Raw genomic sequence first — 6,971 nt, 5'->3', positions numbered from 1 at the left:
GCTCTTCCGATCTGGGCGCGGGGCCGCTGCTCGCGGTACTCAGGAAAGCCGCGGCCGGGGCCAGCGGAGAGACACTCGGCGCTGGGAGCCGCCGCAATAAATACGACCGGGCGCGGCGGCCTCAGGGGGGCCGGGCCGGGGGGGCCGGCGTCACCGACACCGCCTACTTAACTCCTTTGGGTTCGGCGCCGCCGCCAGGCTGAGCGCGCCGACTCGCCTCCTCTCGCGCGCTCCCGCCCCCGCGCTCCAGGCTGAGTCACCGCCGCCTGCGCCCGTTCCCTCTCTCCGCCCTTCCGGAGCTTTCTGCGGCCTCCCGCCGACGCCGGAGCCTGGGACACCGGGTGACAAGTGTCCTTTCAGAGGGGGCGGCCCTGCCGTGCGCTGGAATCAGGCCTCCAGAGCCTGCCCATCACCCACTCGGCCCGGCTGCCGAACAAAACCCGGTGGGGGCGAACGAAGCCATCTCTTTCGCGCCAGACTTCCCAAACTGCTCCAGGGCAACTCGGTACAATGGCTTTTTTTTTTTTTTTTGGAATTCCACTAGTTCCAAGGGTTGCTTGTTAACCCTATCTCGGGACAGATTTCTAACGACGAAATATGTTTTTACAATTCAGGATTAAAGCAAGAACAAGTATAAAGTCTTTAGGTGACGTTTTCTTCTTGGCGCATCCGTGAGGGACACGGGGCCAGATGCCAGCAATCTGCTCCGCTGCGTTCCTGCAGGAGTTTCTAACTTGACTAACTCGGTCAGTAACTTTCGTCAGCACACAAGGCGCAGTTTTAGTTTCTGAGTCATAGAGACCCTTTCAGGCTCCGAGCTCGCCTTTGAAGGGGAGGGGCCTGCCCTGGCTGTGTTTGGTCACCCTGGCCCTCTAGCCCCTCCTCTCCTGGTAATAGAAATAGGAAAGGCAGAAATCAGGGTAGGAAAGATCCATGAGAATTCGTTAGAATATACTATTAAACTGAACAAAACGCTGAAGCACCAGAATATAATTCCTACGAAAAACAGCAGTTTTTCCTCTTCCATTTGAGGGGCGCCAGGTACCCAGAGGGAACCGGGCTCTCAGCTCAAGATCAGACGGGACTGCCTTAAAAACCAGAGATGTGCCTCTTCAATGTCACCACCACATGTGGGGTGACCACGAAGAAAGAAATCTTCCTTACTTTGGTTCCAGTAGATACAATACCAGGACTTTGCTTTCAAAGAAACCAGACGAAAAAATTCCCTCACTTGGAAGCCATTTTTTTCTTCAGTTTAATGGACGCATTTGCTCATTTTTAGAAAAGACCCTTATTGGGCTTCTTGTGTTGCAGATGAAACCTGGGTTTCTGTTACTGGGTAGCCCCCATCCCGCCCTGAAAGCTTGGCAAACACACCGGATGGAAGCCTCACTCCACTCGCGTGTGTCCTGGGGCAGGCGGGCCACACCAGGAGCTACTGTCATTTCTTGGTACCAGCTCACTCGACTCAGCCTTTGGAGAAGACATCTTGATTTTATTCCATCTCGGAGAAGTGAACTGTAGGCCCTCTTTTCTCTTCGGGAATCTCTCACCATCTTGCCGTGAGAAGGTATCTGATCTGAATGCCAGCATGGGAAGCACAGCCCTAAGTCAGAAAACATTCAGGTACCCAGGCCGGCTGCCTGTTGCCCATAGATGGACTGTTCACACAGCTATTAACGGCAGCATTCCTGGGTCCAGGAGCCGGGCCAATAAGCTTACTTGCTCAGGCTTTGTGACAAGAAAGTCTGAGTAGCCAGGAAGTGGGATGTTTTCAGGGAAAAGTACTATAGTCCCTCTAGGTCAAAACCCACCCACCTGGTATAAATCAAATCTTTACATCAATAATGTTTCTGTAGTTAAGAACTGAGCCTACTTTTGTGTATCCCCAACAACAGGGATTAACTGTTTCAGGTTTACTTTGAAGAATAGATGTTGCTATCTATTAAAATAGAGCGATGTTCATGTAATAATGTCAAGCAAACAATCTGATTACCTGTGTGTCCCCCAATTGTTATATGTGTTTATATGCCTACCAAGAAACTGTGAAGGTAATATTTTTCTCGAGGTGGCTAGGTTTATTTTGTTTTTTGCTTACCTGCATTTTTTGTTTTCCTATATTAAACATATGTAACCTGGATATTCAAGGAATATTGAAAGTTCAAAATAAAAAGTTCAGTTCTTGAGGAAAAAAAGTATATTATTAATATCCTAGACCTAACAGGAGAGCACTTGAAGCACTTGAAGATGTGTATAAATCTAAGGCAATGAAGGAATGTAGTTAGAAAAGAAAGGAACAGATTTAGACTTATCAGCTGTGTTTGGAATTTTGAATAACCTGCTAACCCAAGCATGCTACTTGGTTCCTTTTTTTTGCTCATTAATCTCATGAGTTCAAAACGGGAATGTGAAAAATTCATTCACTGCAGTATGATAGTGTGATGCATAGTCAGCAAACTGTATTAATATAGGGGTTTAAAAGTCTCAAATATCATCCAACACCCTGCTGCTGCTGCTAAGTCGCTTCAGTCGTGTCCGGCTCTGTGCGACCCCATAGACGGCAGCCCACCAGGCTCCCTCGTCCCTGGGATTCTCCAGGCAAGAACACTGGAGTGGGTTGCCATTTCTTTCTCCAATGCATGAAAGTGAAAAGTGAAACTGAAGTCATTCACCCGACTCCTAGCGACCCCATGGACTGCAGCCTACCAGGCTCCTCCATCCATGGGATTTTCCAGGCAAGAGTACTGGAGTGGGGTGCCATTGCCTTCTCCAACACCCTAGGTGTGGTGCAAACACCACTTTCTGGTGAGGAGGGTGTTAACTGTAACCAACAAGCAATAGTTTGTGGGAAAATATATTTAAAGACTAAACTTCAGTCATGAATGTTTTAAAATTGTACCTCTTCTAAAATCATGAAACTGGTCTAAGTAAATTTATGATCATGTAATTCAAAGTGATTTAACAAATAATGGTACATATTTCATTAAATACCAAATTAAATAAAAACAAATTTCATTTAAAAAATGAAAACTACTTGATATTTGAATTCTGATTTTAGGCAGTCAGGACAACAGGTAACTGAGATAATTTTAAAAGCTGCTGTGACCTCCTTTTTATTTTCTTTGAGAACATACAGGAAGGCTCATAGCCTCATTGAGTTACACAAGCCTGTTTGCCATGACAAGGCTGTGATCCATGAAGGGGACAGGAACAGTATAAATACTGTAGCATTTATAAAGTCAGAAAGAGATTGTACCTTTTCCCAATTAGACATTCTGAATTTTTTCTGATTCTGGGCTGCCTAAGGTGTGGTTTGTAATGTACTTATTACATATAATTTTTTTCCTTTAAGGAATATTACAGTATTCTGTTAATTATTAAGTGTAGTATTATATGAAAATGACATGCTACAAATAAAAACATTTACATTGTTTGGGACATAGTGTTACCTATTAATCTTTATATTTTACCTGTATAAACCAAAACATGAGAAATCCATTTGATTCATCTATGCACATCTAATTTTCATCATTATATGAAAAGTTGACAAGACCAGTTTAGAAATTATTAACAATTTAAAATTATTCACACTGAGACTTCCTTGGTGGTTAGGGGCTGAACCTCTGTGCTCCTAATGCTGGAGGCCTGGGTTCCATCCCTGGTTGGGAAACTAGGGTCCACATGCTGCAACAGAAGATCCTGCATGCGACAACTAAGATCTGGTAGAACAGCTATGACGAACCTAGACAGCGTATTAAAAAGCAGAGATGTTACTTTGCCAACAAAGGTCCATCTAGTCAAAGTTATGGTTTTTCCTGTAGTCATGTATGGATGTGAGAGTTGAATCATAAAGAAGGCTGAATGCTGAAGACTTGATGCTTTTGAGCTGTGGTGTTGGAGAAGACTCCTGAGAGTCCCTTGAACTGCAAGATCAAACCAGTTAATCCTAAAGGAAATCAATCCTGAATATTCATTAGAAGGACTGATGCAGAAGCTCTCCAGTACTTTGGACACCTGATGGAAGAACCGACTCATTAGAAAAGGCCCTGATGCTGAGAAAGATTGACAGCAGGAGAAGGGGACAACAGATGATGAGATGGGTGGATGGCATCACTGACTCAATGGATAAGAGTTTGAGCAAGCTCCAGGAGATGGTGAAGGACAAGGAAGCCTGGTGTGCTACGGTCTATAGGGTCGAAAAGTGGGACACAACTGAGTGACTGAGTAACTGAACAACAACAAAAGCCAAATAAATAAAAATAAGTATGAAAAAATTATTTACACATTCATACAGTAGGCGAGGTACTAAAAGTTCAAAATACAATTTTGAGGAATTTTCACTTATTTTCCTCTCCTGGAATTGGAAGTGAGAAAGGCAGAAAACTATGGGTAGGAAAACCCATTAAGAACCCATAAGAATATCCTATTAAACTGTGAAAAGATGAAACACCAAAAAATAATTCCTGGAAAAATATATCTTTTGTGTATAACCACATTCAGGCTGAGTTAAAACAGAAGCAGAAAAGCATTCCTGAGTTTCCCCCAAGTGAATGCAGTGTAGAGTGAGATTTAGGAAGGTGAAGCTATATTTGGTAACTCAATTAAAATAACTACATTCTCAAGTTACTTACTGGGAAACCATGGTATTCTTAGTATTTTAAAACTTGTCACAACCTGTGCTAATGTTGGCTTTTTTCTTCCTCTTCCCTGAGTAACTATAATCATCTGAGAATTAGTATTCAGTAGCAGTTTTTTTTTTTTTTTTTTAAGCAGAAAACAAAGATATGGCTACTGTGGCTAATGCTCTTGCATGAATCATGGAATTCTAGATTTGCTCCCTGGAACCCAAGAATAGTAGAGAATACCTGAGAAATAAACTGAGTATGTTGAAGAAACCTAAGCCTGTCATACAGAGGAAACCACCTTTATTATCCCTGCAGCTACATGTATTATGCTATTGAATTGGGTCAGTTATTGGTGTTATAGTCCTTTTTTGAGGCAAGGGATGGTAGGTATTAACATCTATATCTTCTTCAAAAGCTAAGTTTCTAACAGGAATCAAAGGAAGGAGGGATAAAGAATGTCTTCCTCCATTAAGTTTTCTATTTCACTGGAGTGACAGGTAGGGAGAGAATCAGAGTACACCAGGTGTACTGGTCACCTTTATGGTGGTATTGTTGCTTAGCTGCTAAATCGTGTCCAGCTCTTTTTCCACTTCATGGACTATATAGCCTGCTAGGCACCTCTGTCCATGGGATTTCCCAGGCAAGAATAGTGGAGTGGATTGCCATTTCCTCTTCAGGGGATCTTCCCGGACCAGGGATGGATACATCTTCTGAGTTGGCAGGTGGATTCATTAGTGCTGAGCCACCAGGGAAAGCCCATCTTTGTATACTAAGAACTTAGTCACAAAATAACTATTGGATACCTACTCTAAGCAAGTTATCACTGTCACATGATATTTTCTGGGATTTTCTTAGTGTGACTGAGTGGTCCAGTATAGATCCCTGAATTCTAGGTACTTCAAGTACGTTATTATTGTAAGTTCTTTATATCAGTTTCTTAATGGGGGGGGGGGTTAATGTTTATTATGTGAAAAGTTATACTATTAGGGAATAATGATCTTTTAAAAAAAATTCCTCTATTCATTTGGACTTTGCCTCTCATAATTATTCTTTTCTTGGTATTTACACCTTTAAACTAGCAGTAGGATAATGTTCTTCTTGGCCCTTTCATATTTAGGCAAAACAAGTTGCTCTGGTGAATATGACCCTTGGCGAAACTGGCAAATCTCAGGACATTTGCTCTGGCAACAGAGATCAGATAACATCCAAATCTGGCTAAGTCACCTAAACGTGAGGACTCTGTGAGAAGGTGTTAATGTTTTCACAGGCTAAATCTGATGTCTGTTTTTATCTTACTAGCTTTGTAAAGCACCTCAATTTACTATCACTTCTGGGGAGCTCTCCAATCTTTGAAGATCTTGCTGAAATATTTTTAAAAGTAGCAACAATGATAAAAGTAAACTACTATTTATTGAGGCAAGTAAAACATTTTATAGCTAAGGTATTAAAGGCTTAGAGAAGTAGTTCTAAGATAAATCAGCCTCTTAACCACTAAGTGTTTCCATCAGAATTATCTTAACCATCCAAACAGCAATAGACAACCAATGCAGCGTTTACTACCACGGAAATAGTCTAATTTTTTAGGGGTTCTTCCGATCATCTTTCTGATGTAGTATGTAGATAAGTTAGTTTTCTGATCTGAATTTAAATTTTATGTCATTCCTGTTTAACAGTTTGTCTTCGAAGCCACCTAATACGTTATTGAATTATTTACATTTCATATATAGACTTTTCTTTTTCAAATGGTTATTAAAAATATTAAAGTACTTGAGGCCTCTTCATGGTAAGTTTATCAGAGCAGTTAATTTTCAACTAAGTGTTCAGAGTCAATCAACCTTCAACATATAAAGTTGTAAAATACTCGGCAGTCCAGTATTTAAGTACAGCCAACTCAGTTAAATATCAGTAAACAAAGTCAATGTCAATGCCAAGTATCTCTATATCTCTATCGGGTTTTCGCCTCACCCACTGTTGTAATCCTGCGAAGAATACATTCAGGAACTAAGTCAATGCAAGTAAAAAAAAACAGGACTGATGTCAAGGTTAGGCGAATGGGAGGGAAAAAAAAAATAGCGCATTTAAAACACTTTCTAAAACACCGGCAACACTGGTGTAGTTTTTTAAAATGCGCTGGTAACCCGACACTTCGAAGTGTTTGCTACGGGGGAGACTCGGGCGGTCCCATCCTTCTCGGCCTCGGTCCGCTGTCCCGGAGCCCCGGAGCCGGCCAGAAAAAGGCACAGCCGTGAAAACAAGTTCGCTTCGGCCGGTCCGAGGCGCGGGGAGTCAGCCGTGGGGCGGCTGCGACGTCAAAGCCCGCCGTCCCCGCCCGGCTGTGGAGACCCC

General features: G+C 42.5%; 1 protein-coding gene across 1 annotated transcript in view; it reads right to left on the bottom strand.

The window, feature by feature from the left end:
- The window catches only part of KLHL21 (kelch-like family member 21), a 14,486-nt gene extending 11,853 nt beyond the window's left edge, over window positions 1-2,633 (bottom strand). The window contains 1 exon segment of the mRNA XM_010849945.1: window positions 41-2,633. The gene's annotated coding sequence lies outside the window, so the exon portion shown is untranslated.
- Window positions 2,634-6,971: the final 4,338 nt, after the last annotated feature.

Source organism: Bison bison, unplaced genomic scaffold (genome assembly GCF_000754665.1).
Source record: "Bison bison bison isolate TAMUID 2011002044 unplaced genomic scaffold, Bison_UMD1.0 scf7180017864289, whole genome shotgun sequence".
Taxonomy (NCBI): domain Eukaryota; kingdom Metazoa; phylum Chordata; class Mammalia; order Artiodactyla; family Bovidae; genus Bison; species Bison bison.
The sequence above is the reverse complement of the archived record's forward strand: the minus strand, read 5'-3'. Positions and strand labels throughout refer to the sequence as shown.